General features: G+C 33.3%; 1 protein-coding gene across 3 annotated transcripts in view; it reads right to left on the reverse strand.

The window, feature by feature from the left end:
• PCDH7 (protocadherin 7) overlaps positions 1 to 14,352 on the reverse strand; it is a 252,554-nt gene that overhangs the window by 5,096 nt on the left and 233,106 nt on the right. The gene's annotated exons all lie outside the window — the stretch shown is intronic.

The following is a 14,352-nucleotide window of genomic DNA, read 5'->3' on the forward strand; positions in this document are numbered from 1 at the left end:
TGCTCTTCACTATGTCTAAATTTTCTGTACTTGTAAGAGTTTTCACTGAAAACCAGCAAAGTTCAGGGGCCTGCAGGATTGACTCCTACCTGTTTGCAATGCAGGTGTATTTAATATTTGTATTTTGATACTTGCATGCAACTGAATTTAAAAGCTACCTCAACTATTTTGAGGAACGGGTAAGATTCTTAAACCTTGTTTTTATTCAGTTTTAGTGTATTTTATGGTCTAAAGGAGTAACTGAAACTGCCTACAAAGTAACAACATGATATTCAAACAAAGTTGCCAAAGAACATAAATTAAAAAAATAAATTTTTATCAAGTGTGTTCGATACGACTTTCATATTATATGACTTATTTGATGAAATATTCAGGTTTGCTTTATAAAAAAATGAATTCTTTTAGAAGGGAGCAAGGAACTTCAATATAGAAACATGGTCAGGCTCTTCATATGGGCTGTGGCATCTTTCTACCTTCCCACTACAACACCAAAGTTATTGTGAACAGTAATTTTTGCCTGTAATAACATGTGCCATATAAAACCCTTTCAAAGGCCTTCAAAACAATCTTCATTCCTTTATTTTTCTTTTGCCTATTTTTCTTTGATTTTGGCTTATAGAGCACCTTCTCAAATTTTCTATAAATTGGTTAAAAAGACCACTGCTGAAGTTAAAAACAAACAAACAAAACCCCACAACCAAAAATTATTCGGTCTTCCAGAATAAATCACTTTAATTTAAAATATTTACAACATGTGCTTGCAGAGAAAACATATTTAATTTCAACATCTGTGGACTTAATCCTGATAGATTAGTTAGATTTATCTTGGTCCTTTCCTGACTTTTATCAGTCATTTAAACATTAATTTAATAAATAATTTGTTGCAGTATTGTAAAGAGTGTGTACACTATTTGCTAGTGACATCCATCATCATTTTATAAAATCTACTCTATGTATTCTGAATACTGTATAAAATTTCATATTTCAGTGAAATATTGCTGAGGAAATTTATTTAATAAATGTAACCCTGGTGTTTAGATAACTGTGTAACCTTGTAACTAAAATGTGTCAGGCCGGGAGGAGGAAACAGAGTGATTTTTTTTCTTTTCAATTTTTTTTTCTCCCAATTTATAAGGCCTTTGCCCTTAGACGCAATACCCACTTTTTTTTTCCCCAGTGAAGAATGCAATACTGTGAAAACTTACCAGCCTATCAGTTTTGAGATGACTGTGTTCTGCAAACATACACAGAATATGGGGATGGGAAGAGGAAAATCCTCTGTTTGTCAGCTAAATCAGCATTATTCTATTTTAACTCTCCCTAATGATAAGAAGCATAATTAACTGCTCAGCTGCCCTGATGTGCTTTGATTTTTAAGCAGAATTTTTCATATTTTTACAACACAACGAATTCCCTAAAATCTCCATAAACTATTTGAAACAGCACCTTATTTCCAGAAAATCCCATCCATTAAACATTATGCTTGCTTCAAGTATTTTTATTATTACTCTGACATAATATTATCAACTGCTGATCAAGGCAATATGTCTGACCTCTATTTAAAATATCAGAATATATGTTATTAAAAAGATTTTCTTTTTTTTTTTTTGTTTGAGTGGTTTTTTTTGTTGTTTTGGGGTTTTTTTGGTTTTTTTTTTTTTTTTTTTTGGATTGAAACAATTAACATCTCATTATATCTGATGGAATCTTTTTAGCTCAAAAAAAATTTGAGTCAGCAATACATGGGTACATAAAAATCCTTCCCTTGCTGGTGGTTTTTGAATCTTGAAATTGAAAATGTACCTTTTTACATTGTAGTGCTTCTCCTATTCACTTTTGGACAAATACTGGAATTCCTTCTTGTAAAGCATGAGGACTTAATGTAAAATTCAGCCTTATAATGCTTTTTTAAGAAGCAAAACCCTCCAAATCAGTGTGTTGATGAGTTGTTCTGTTGGGTTATGGGATAAACTTTACCTACAGAAGAGCTCAGAGAGACAGTGGGAGAACAATAATAGCCCAAATAATAGCCTGACAGATCTACCCAGGCCCACCAAAGGGCAATCAAAGGTCCTTCTTTCCAGGCCTAGAGGAACACAGAGCAGCAGATATATAGCACATATCTATATATCTATATATATCTATCTATCTATATATATATATATATCTATATATATATATATATATATAGATATAGATATAGATATAGATATATAGATATATAGATATATAGATATATAGATATATAGATATATAGATAGATATATTGATATATAGGTATATAGGTATATAGACATATAGATATAGATATATATAGAGATATATATATCTCATATAGATATATATAGCAGCAGATAGGAACTCAAAACAAGGATTCAGGAGGAAAAGTCATTTTCCTGTGTAATGCTGGGGATTGCTGTCTAGGTATGTAGTGCACATTATAAAATATGGAGAAAAGGAATTTGGGACAGCAAAGGGCTTAGATGATGTTTAGGGGTGAAACCATTGGGAAGACAAGTGAGAGGTTTAGGTGATAGTGGAGAAATAGTGATACAAGAGGAAAAAAGAGCCAGTCACATGGAAATAGTGTGCTGGGTAATGTCTGGTTATGTTCTGTGCCTGATGAACACCATCTGTCCTGTCCTCTTATTAGATTCCTTTCTAACTCTTTCCTGGGAAGGGGCTCTCTGTTATGAGTACCTATATAAATAAGGTGTGTCCACTATCACTAGTGGTCTTCCATCCTGTCCAGCCAGAGAAGAGGAGAGAATGAGGCCCCTGGAGATGTTTGTGTTTATGGAAGGGTTTTGAATGTCTGTGATCTGTGTGGACAACTCTGTGTATATTTGGTGTATGTGTGTGCTCTGCGGTGTGCCTACTGGGAATGTATTCTCATTTTTTCTACTGTTTGGACTTGGGAGTATGGAACAGCAGCAGCAACCTCATCTCCCTCAGGCTGTCAAACCCAGTGCCATATAGTTTTCTCTAAAACACGTTCAGCTGAGATTTGACACAGTTAATACTCCAAGGTTTTCTTGCATTTGTTCTTAGAGCTTGAATCTTAGAGCATCCTCTCATGGTGTCTGTCTCTAGATCAGAGGTATTGCTTGACACAACTATTGTAAACCCACTCCCTAAAATGCAGATATTTAGAAAATTTTTTAGGTATATATGTAAATGGAGACTTCAAAAGTGAATACTTTTAAGAGAGATTTCACTTGCCAGACTTCAGCTTGGGAAAAAATTGGAAAACATTAATTTAAAAGGCCTTAAAATCTACTTTGTCATTGTATCTGATTGAAGCTTCCAACACAAATTTTTAAAAGTTACATGATAAAAGTTGGATTTTTTTTAATCTTTAGTAACTGTTCATCCAAAAAATCCTTAAACATTTGCAGCTAATTTTTGAGATAGTGATATGCTTTATGTTTTCCATAAAACTTTGTACAAAAGAATGTAAGTGATTGGAGATATTTATATGTATGTCAGTGTTTCTGCTGATTGTAGCTGACTGTTTCCTTAGTGTCAGTAGGGCTGCTTATTATCAAAAAAGAAAGGCACCTACCATTGCAGGTTGGACAGGAGAAAGATTATGTTCTATCCCCAATTTAATGCCAAAGAAACTCAAATATTCCAACTAAGAAATTTTCCACTATTTTTTCTCCTCCCATTCCTAACCAAATATGTTAATATATTTAAGGACATAAACCATATTATGAACACAGAAGTCATCAAGTACATCAGGGGATTGGAAATAGATGATTTTTAAGGTCCCTTCCAACCCTATCCATTCTATGACTCTCCATGTTACAAGTAGTGTGCTTTTATTTTACACACACGCTGCAGAAATATAGTCAATAATGCTCACTCTGGCATTTTTAACAGCTATGCTTGTACAGTATATTTTATAGACCCACACTTAGTCATGACATGGTTCTAGCAGAGACACTGGAGAAAAGTGTAAAGAGCTTTTCCTGTTTTTATTTTTGTAAGCCACACACAAAGCTGATAGTAACAACAGACTTAAGATATCCTTAAGGTAGCAAAAGTTCTGTTCCACTTGTCTGTGGAGATGGAAAACATTCCAAATCAATAGTGACAATATACCTAAAGACAAAAATTTGAACATTTGCAGAAAACATTCCTAGCTGTAGACCTTTTCCTTGGAGGAGTACAAAACCACAGTAGCCATATAGTACTACAGCAGTGCAACAGTACTTCTGTAAACTGTGCAGCTTGGTCCACAGGATCTGAGGAGTCATTGGCAGATGAGTTCTAAATAGTATCTATGACAAATCAATAACTACATGCAGATTTTGCTTTCCACATTGACAGGCCCATAATACCCCTGCATGGTTCCATTTATTGAGGACCTATAAAAAGTTCATGTGAAGTAGTTCCAGCTACTGTGAGAAGAGAAAAAAGAATAGGAACAGTTATATAGTAAAGAAAGAGACTGTGGTTTGGATGAACCTTATTTTTTCTGCGTTCTATACACAAATACATTACATTCAAAAGATTATCCAAAATGCAAGTGAAACACCATTATATGATTAAAGTGGAGTGTGTTTACATGGCTTTTATATTAAAAGCCATGACTGTTTTATGAGCTGTGTGATCAGGGACACAATAGAGCTCTTAAAGCATAACAAGTATTGATGGCATGATCAGGGAACAATAATGGAGAAAACAGCTGAGAGAGTACATATTGTATAAAATCACTGTTTAAGGGGGAAAAGGAAAGCTGGTCTACAGGGGGATACAGCTACAACAATACTGTTGGTGAATTCTTGCCTCCTAATTGCAGTAATTCAGTAACTGCACCCTCGTCTGTGCTGTGGCATATTCTGACATGCCAAGACACTACAAAAATACTTAAACATGTTTGAAAGCATCAGCAATTCCTTTCTCTGTACCTTAGGCTAAATAGAGTTAAACAGCAATTGAACATATCTCAAGAAGCGTTCAGTGCCCCAAGGCTTGGGCTGCTGTCATCCTGAATGTGGCATTATCATGTACTGCAGAGATAGTGCATGCCATCTCTAAACCAGCCTTACTGAATAAAGTCAAACACAAATCCACTGCTTGAGATATGCCAGCTACACTGAAGTAATGAATGTATTAATTGCTTTTGGACTGGAATAATTTCATGTATATCATGCCTAATTCCAAAATTCCTTCCAGTGCTTAAGAAAATACTTGAGAGTACAGAAGGGTTTCATGTATATTGACGGAATTATTAATATTGTGAGACAAGGTATGACAGAATGATATAAAATAATGAATTCTGAAAATCTGATTTTTTTTAAATGCAAAGGAAAGAAATATAGAAGTAAAGAATGAAGAATATAGAATGAAAGTGAGAATTTTCAATACTTAACTTGAAAAATTGTGGAAAAAGTTCCTATTAAAAAAAATCCCAAAAACCAGCAAGACTCACTGCTGTGATGTGTCCAAAGTCCTAATGCTTAGCAGTTTCAAGAGAGACCAAAGTGACATGTTAAAGGAAATGTGCTGTTAAATGCAATATCATAGGAAAATAGTTAAGTGATCCTTAAGCAGTGGAAAAAAGTTCATGCCAGATGAATGAAAGTGAATTAGTGAGAGGAGAAAGCAGATATGATAGAAAAGAGCACTGTTAATGTACCTAAGAGGCAAGAAGAAAAACCAAGAGTGCAAACAGTCTGTTTTGCATGCCCACAGTGAAAAAGACCAGAAGTAATGTCTTGATTGCAACATTGACAAATCAGGTCAGAAATTAGAAAAACCTTTGAGGATGAATGAATTAGTAATGGAAGGTTACAGAATCTGGAATAAATTTTAGAAATATCTAGAAAAATGCTTCCCAGGATAACATAAACTAATCATACCTTGGGAAAGAAAGGATGCACTAAAGGACCTCTAAGGTTTCCCTTCAGCCCTACAGTTGTGTTGATGTGGTTGCCAGCTCTCATGTGCTTTGGCCTCAATCCAATTCCTAACGGCTTCTGGGTCGAGGCTTTTACTTATTCAGTAATAAATCAACCTCAGAAAGTGGGCCTCAGTTCAACCAAAAATCCATTTTAGAATCCTCCTTAAAATTTTATGGTAATAAAGCTGTAAGCAAAACTCAGAAATAGTTGGACCACTTAATTCAGGTGTTAATCAAAGGAATAGAGAAACATAGAGTAATGATAAAAACACCCCTCCCACTCTCAAGTTCCAACATGATAAGTTAGCGTTTATAAAATCTTGTTTCCTAAGAGAAAACACATCCATCTTATCTTACAATTAGTTGCTTCCCAAAGTTAAAAAATTAATATTGCTTCTACCTTTAGTGGTGCAAAACATATCACACCTCTGAAGTCCATTAAACCTGAAACCGGTGTAAAAATCAAAATTTCACAAGTGTTTACATCTTATATAATATTTTTGTTTTGCTTCCCTTGAATACGATCTGTCTATGTTTTAGGGAGGAGCAGTCAAATAAGACAATGAATCCATAAAGTTTTGATGGTTTTTTTACACTTTTAAACATACTACACCAGTCTGTATAGCTACTTAAAATGACTCAGACATCTAACCAAAGAAATATCACCAAAGAAATAAAGGAATATTACCCAAACAGTAATATTTCTGACTGAGATTCCACATGGCTATAGTTATTTCTATGATGGTTACCTCCAGCAAGTTAAAGAATAATATTCCTTAACTAATTATGGAATACCATGATAAAAAAAATAATAATTCTTGCCTAAATTACTGATTATACCAGTTCAATAATATTGTATCTATGTTCTTCAAGGAATTACCAGTATTTCACAACTAACTTAAAGACAGTTTATAATAAAAACAGACCTATGATTTTATTTTTTTTTAACACACAAAAAAAAACGTACTTGTACTTTTATGGGCCAAAATCACATTGATCTGATGGTTGTCAGTGGAGGACAATAACATAAATAGTTACAACATTATAGCTAAGCAAAATCAAATTCAACAGGCCTAATTCTAGACAAATACTGCTTTGATTACATTATAAAATAGGAAAGTCCAGTAGAAAAAAAAGTTTTCTCTTGTTTAAATTGTATTTATCCTCAGTTCAGACTATATTATTTAATTTTCTTTTACAAAACCAATTGCATATATAAAATGAGAACTAAGTATCAGCTTATGGGATACCAGTGGTGAGTACCATACTAAATACACCACACTGAACCTAAATTCCCCAGATTTTAATTTTCTAGATTTAACTCTAATTGCTGCAAGACTTCTTGTAATCCTGTTAAATCCTTTGATAGCCTGATTTACTTCTATCACTGAAATGGCAACATATCCTTCAGAAAAGCAGGACTTACTGTGGCTTCCTGAAGTACCATAGACATTAAGATGTAGGAAACATTTAAGCAGTCTAATTGTTCTGCCAATCTAATGCTAAGGTATTAATCTGTCACTGTGTCAAATTACATACCTTTATTTTTTTCAGTAAAATGTGTCAGTGCTTAACAACGCTGAGCTGAAACAATTTATGGAGCAATTAGAATGTCAGCTCTCCTACAGATGACTTAAGAAAATCTGAATTAAGGCTCAAAAGTCACCATAACTTCCTTGATACTCCTGCCAAAGTGATGGGACTGCAGGAGCTCTAAGGGAATCAGGTAGCTAGCAGCCATTATTGGCTCACCTCAGCTGTTCCTCCCTTTTATTTTATTTCCTGTTGATAAGCATTTAATAATAATGTATTTTCACATCAGGGGTGGACACCAGGTAGGAAAACAAGTGCTCTTGCCACAGAAGATGAAAACACCAGGACTTCCCCTCATCTCCCTCCAATTTATGCCCATCTCATTCAACAGACAACATGTTTTTGGAGATACTCCAAATAATATTTTCTAAGGGATACTAATGAATGCAGCATTGCTTCCATTTAGAAACTAAAAACACGGGCCCAAAAGATGTCCAGTGTCATTTGGTCTCAGGGATCTCTCACAAATATCTTCAAGAATATACAGAACTCATAATGAAAGTTGAATACATAGGAAAAGTCAGTGTGCTGGAACTTGTGTCCCCGAGGACACTGTCAGAGGCAGAGCAGAGGAAACCTTTACTGAAATCCAAAAATGTTACATCAACTGGCTTGCACTGATCAGCTGGGTGGGTAATATCTTTGTAAAAGGAAATTAAGTTTTACAAGCAGGACTTTGCTCTCATGAAGCTGAGCTGGCTGACAGATAATTGCATTATCCTTCAGGTGTTTTAAATACCTCACACAATTAATTCCCTTAAATTTGTACTTCTGTTATAAGTACTGATGTATTATTATAGATTTTTCAGGGAAGAGACAGTTTTGGGAAGGGTTTTTTTTTGTTTTGGTTTGTTTTTTTTGTCTTTTTTTTATTTGCTGTTGCTATCATTTTTATGGTAAGTATGTGGAAAAGTCTTTACACCTCAAAAAATGAAGAGAAAAATACAGAACGATAATGAATCTCTCAGTGTGATTTATGTCCTGCTCAAAGGGATTTTTTCCATTAATTTTTTTCACTGATTTTTCAGCTGTGTCTGCAGATTACAGTGAATTAATTGCAAACATCAGCTCAGAATTTTTCCATATTTATGACAGATTCATCTGGGTTACAGTCCATTAGTAATTAAGTACTAAGCACAGCACTAATTCCTCTTGAGCACATATAGCTGAAAGACTGTAATCCTACACATGAATCATAGGGATGTTATAGAAAAGAGGTTAGAATATCAGTGCTTACCTCAGTATGGAAGGAAACAGTATAATGATATTTTTTTCCTAACAATAGAAAGTATAGAAGCAGTTTGAATGAAACAAAACAATCAAGTGTCACTTGCAAAGTCTAAGAAACAGTAGTGAGAGGTGGAATCTAACAGAGACTGATGTGAGGATCAGAGCTATTTGACCATAATTATTTGGCAGTGTTTAATGCATCCAACAGCTATAGGTGGTAAAGAAGTACAGCTTTTATTTTACAAATGGAATTGTGGATTGATGAATGTTGAAAGCAAGACTGGACTTGAACAGGGGTATCTAATCAGGTTAGTCAGGAGCAATCACTCATCCCTGTGATGAAGATATTGAGTTTTAGTTGACTAGGTAAAAGTGTCTTCAAATTCCCTACATCATTTAGCTGAGTTGAGCATACTCTGCAACAGATTTCTTGAGATATTCTTCCAAATTTTGTGAAATATTTCCCAGCCTCAAAGTAGAAATGGAATAATTTTTGTCAAAATTAACAGCAGGGGAAGTACTATTTTAGTGAATCAATTTTTTTTTTTTTGGTTTAAGAATGTTAAATATTGTAAATAATCTCCTCTTATGTTGTGCAGCACAATACTAAAATTAATCAGTATCCTTTTGCTAATTGTGGTTGCCAAAGCATTTACCATACCCATAAAATTGTAAATCTCAGGAAATATTCCTCTGCTTCCCACATCTCCAGATTTTTTAAGATGTGCAGTATATATACTTTGGGCTACTGCTTCAGAGTTAGCACATACTTTTTCCAGAATAAATGGCATATTTCCATGCATATTTGTTCAATTCATTTGAATATCAAGACGTTTTTAAATTATTATTTTATGCTTTCACTCAGATTTAAGTAAAAATGACACTGTTAGACTTGCTTCACTGGCAATGCATGACTAAATTCTTGACAATAGGTAGAAAAAACCCTCTAATTATGTCTGTTAGAATAGCATAAAACTTAGCTAAGCAAAACATATTAACAGTGAGGTTAAATTATCTTCTTTTTAAGAGTACATGTACAACCAAAAAAACCTAAAATATTAGCGTTTTAGATGTATTGACAGGAGGTGAAGAAAATAAGAAACAATCCTCTTGATTATTTCCTTTTTAAATTCAGAGAGTAATTTCTAGTAATCCACCCAATATTAATTGGAGTTGTCCTAATCAGCAGCTGCTGGACTGTTTTAAAAAGGCAAAGTAGACACAGAACACCAGTGGTTAGGGGGTCAAATATAGGTGCTGGACAGAACATAAAGAAGTGGAAGATTAAAAAAATATGAAATCTGTAGATTTCATCTGATTTGAAGGAAAACTATTGTAAAAGACAATACAATAATGTGATATCTTGGCAATTATTATTTCAAACAAATTTTTAACAAACTGTTAATTTACTTTTATTAAAAGGTTATTTCCCATTATTGCCTCCAGTATGTGTCATAGCTAGGATATATGTGCATACTTTGTGCAGGCATTTTCCTTTCAGGCCATTCTGAATATGGTTTCCTGACAGAAAATTGTCTAGTAGAAAATTGTTCTATCTGCAGTATTTTAGTCTCTGGCTTCTTTCTGAAATCATAATAGAGGTGTCAGTTGGGATTGTGTTTCTTGTGAATGTAAAGCATTGTGCATTGAAGTATAGCTAATTTATTCATGTAATGGATTCCATATTGGCTGGTACAATTTTTTCTACCTGTGTCTACTATGAAGCAGCAACTTCAGGCAAAAAAAATGTGTATCCAAATATCAATCACTTGAGCCACATTTATTGTCAGATAAGGGAATTATTCCAGAATTATTCAAAGAGTATGACATGCTCCTAGCAGAGCTGAATGAAGTTCTACCAGTAACTGCATATCACACTTGGATATTTTATGGGCACTGTACAGGAATGAGCAGCAGAGAGGGCTGATGAGGATGTTTCATGCTCTTTTGTAAACAAAGCATTTCTGATAGTGACCCATTAAATTAGGTCTAGACCAAGCACAACAGATAAACCCACAGTCCAAACTGGTGGACACCAGTGATATAGTTCATTAAACTTACACTTCAAGATCATTAAGTTAAATAGATTGGTAAAGTATTTGCTATATTTACATATATATATTCTATTTTAAATCAGAGATAAGTGCCTAGCTGGATAAATTTGAAAATTTTCTGTTTACTTTCAATTCATACAGATAGAAATCAAATGGAAAGACTAATGTGTTCTCAAAATATTTTGACAAAAATACTTTTCAGCATTAAAATTAACATTGATTTTATTCTGCTCTTTCTGTGAAGGTATTTTGAGACTCCTATTTTTTATTAAACTGTTTATGTATACTCTCAAATCTCTTTCCTGCCAGGTGTGTGAAAACTTGCTATATATGTAACAGTGAAATAAACAACTGAACAAACTATCAGTATATGCTTTACCCTACCAGACATGTGAACTGCAGTTACATATATATTGAGTGTTGTAATAATTATTTTGTTCTGCTGCAAAAGTATTTTGTGGCATTTTCTCTGTTTCTATTTATTGATGCTTTTAGTCACTGAAAGTAGAGGAGGTACAGAAAGAGGTCAAATTTGACAGAAAAACTGAATCAGGGCTTCTCATGCCAATGAAATAATGAAAACCAGTACTGTTCTTACAGCAACAATAATGAATATAAATAGACAAAACTCTGAACAGCTACTGGGAGAAAGAGAATAAGGCATCCATTTAAAAAAAAAATCTTTTCCTGCCATCACAGATAGCTTTGTGAACTGGATAAATTAGGATGCCCTTTAAACAATTTTCATGCTTCAAGAAATGTCTGTAAGAGACAGGTCTTCCTTATTTTCCTTTAAGGAATCAGACTTAACAGGCTGAATTTTACTTGCATTTTCTACACTTATATTTCTTTTGTCAATCATTCTCAGACAAAATCTGTTATCTCATCTTTGACAAACTTTGATACTCAATATGGATGCCTTTTTTCCCCTCCCTGGATTTATTGTCTCAAGCACACATATCCCTATATTGCTACAGAAAACCTTAGCAGAGTGCAAGTACAATCTAAATAATTGTCACTAGATACAAAACATTTGCCCAACTCTTTTTTTCTGTTTAAAATTAAATCCAGTAGTAAATGTGTAAATCTGCAACAAAGTAATTTAATGGAATAACTTTATCTATCTGATTTTCTTCCATATAAAATGCTGGACACTATATTTAAGGAAAGATCATAAAGGCAAGTTTCTTTGCTTTTTTGACTGATAGCATCTTTCAAGCCCACAAGATTAAAAGTAATTGAATAGGTGCCATATAATTTAATCTCAAGAGATTAGAACATTTTTGTCTGTCACTAAGAGATCCTGTGGACCTAATGTATTTTAGACCACATCTGTTTGAAACTCAGCAGAGAAATATCTTGCCTCTCATTGAAACTACCTGAATATAATTATATTTTTTCTGGAATAACAAAAAAGCAATCTGTTAATATATTTATTAATGTCATCATGCTATAAGAGAACAATTCTTCTGGTTAATTTGCAATAATTTTATTCATCAGGAGATCTTAATCTTAAGATTTACAGACATATCTTAGATTTCAAATTTCAAGAGGTAGAAGTGATGGAACTGGAAGAAAGAGCAAATCTGGAAAAAATTATCCTTGTTAAACAAAGTATCATTTAATTTCTCTTTTGTTAGATTCATTTATTATGTTTCAGTCTATGAAAATTTGTCTAGCTGCAGGCATCTCTTGTTCTACAAAACAAAACTTATACAGATTTCTACAGTAATCTGTATTTTGAAAACTCTCTTAGGAAATTTAAATTTGTTTTAAAGATCTCAGCTACACAAATTTGCCAAAGGAATTATAAACATCTATGAGAATTTCTCTCTGATTCAGTTTTACCTAATCTGTCTTTCAGGGAAAAATAATACACACCTAAGTCATAGCTTTCACAAAATGTATTACATCACTATAGGATTTAGAAGTCCAATCAATCCAACTTCATTTAAATTCTAAAAAGCATAAATATTTTGCTTATTTAGAGACTAACTTCATACTGTAATATCCTTTGAATCAATTATTTCTCTCATCAATGAAAAATGCAAATTCAAAATAAACAACTAAAGCTGGTGACATGCCAAACATCTGAAATTAATGTAAAGTATGATCCAGATCTGTTCTTAGGACAGTAACTGAAAATTTCAGTAGAAGAGAAAGATGAGATAAGGTCTCTCAAGATTATATGTTTTGTGTCTTAAGTATTGTAAAGCAGATGGAGATTGATACAACTTTAAATCCTTTTCTAAGACCCTGACATCAGCAGCATACCCAAAGCATAAATAATTTTTCTCCCAAAAGATAACAGGTACATTAAAGACGGTACCAAAATTTTTGCTGATTTCACTGCATCTCATCTATTAAGTTTACATGGACTGAGATAATAAAACACCATGATAGAAAATGCAATTTAAAGCTGTGTTTGTAGTCTGTCATATAATTACTATATAATGTATTTTTCAGTTTAAAAGTGTAAAACTGCTGAGCAAAGCTGCTCAGCAGCAGCATGTGTGTTTTTTGACTGAAGAGTTTTAAGTTAAGTGGAACTCCTTTGAGCAAAATGAAAGATTGCTTGATTCTCAAGAGTACCCAAACTTGTTTAACTGAGAGAATTTTCTATGGCTCAGAGGGAAATCTGTGCCCCTGCCTCTAAATTTATAGGTGATAGAATGAGACTTCAAGGAGACTGTAGAGTTTATTCCACATAGGAATCTACTGAAGGTTGCTTGACTACATAATGTGGGAGAAAAGGATATTAGAGAGAAGAGGTAAAATACATATTTCAGATTTTCATATTTTGTCTAGCTCATAAGATATTTGTTTTTGCTATTAAGAACAACAAGAAAATTGTTAGTTTATTACATAGTATTCTAATAAAATAAGGCTATAGGGAATATTATTGTTTTGATATCTCTTGCTGTGTTATTTACCCAGCAAGACTCAACCAAGAAGGTTTTCAAACAAAAATATAAACAAAGGAATCTTATTAAATTGGCAAATATGAATATGTAAAGAGCATAAAAAATGAAACTGAAGCTACTTATGTAGCCATACCAGCTTTTCTTTACCTAGGGGTTAAATGTGTAAATGTTCAGTAACCAAGAAACATGGTGTGATTAAAAAAAAAATCTGGTCTTACTAACAAATCTTTTGCTTGGAAACTGCAGTGATTAATTGTCAGTGTAATACAGGATTCAAAAGGATTAGTTTAGTAGGAACTTGATCTAATCCTTAGTCACCTAAACAGTGTTGCACATAGCTAAGCATATAATTTTTAGGAAAAAATTAGTTTGTAAGAAAGATGTCTGCAATGACATACCATTAACTTTTTCCAAATGATATGTTTCATCCTATGAAACTCACCAATGGCAAGTTAATATGCCTACATGTGGGGGGAACACAACAGACAGGCTCTACAAGAGCACTGTATAATATGAGATTGCTGATGGAAAAGAATAAAATTAAATATTATGGGATGAGAAAACTTTTAAGTACTTAAGACTAACTTTCAAAATTTTCTCTGTCTGTTATGAAACTGAAATACAAACTGTGTACTACACA

This window comes from Oenanthe melanoleuca, chromosome 4 (genome assembly GCF_029582105.1).
Source record: "Oenanthe melanoleuca isolate GR-GAL-2019-014 chromosome 4, OMel1.0, whole genome shotgun sequence".
Lineage (NCBI taxonomy): Eukaryota > Metazoa > Chordata > Aves > Passeriformes > Muscicapidae > Oenanthe > Oenanthe melanoleuca.